The sequence below is a fragment of the Trypanosoma grayi genome (genome assembly GCF_000691245.1).
Source record: "Trypanosoma grayi strain ANR4 Tgr_629_V1, whole genome shotgun sequence".
Lineage (NCBI taxonomy): Eukaryota > Euglenozoa > Kinetoplastea > Trypanosomatida > Trypanosomatidae > Trypanosoma > Trypanosoma grayi.
Window position 1 is genome coordinate 1 of NW_008826248.1, and position 388 is coordinate 388.

Below are 388 nucleotides of genomic sequence, written 5' to 3' on the forward strand. Positions count from 1 at the left end.
AAAAATAAAGATGAAGCTATATATATATATATATATATATACATATAGCGCTAAATGAAAAACAAAGCAGGAAGGAATGGTTGAGACAAAACACATAACAAAATAACAAAAAAAGAAAAGGATAAAATGGAGGATAAAAAAAACAAAGGAACCGGGGGAGTTGGGGGGAGGAGCGCGTGGTAGAGGGTAGTCTCTTCTTGGGAGGTCTGTTTGTCTGGTTGTCAGTCAGTTCGGTGCGTGTGGGCGTGTGTAATATATAAATATATATTTATATATTTATATTTATATTTATATATATTTATACGTTGTCTGCGCGCGTGTGTGCGTGTGTAGGCGTCCCCACCACCACCACCACCACCAACAACAACGCACGCATCATTTTTTTTTT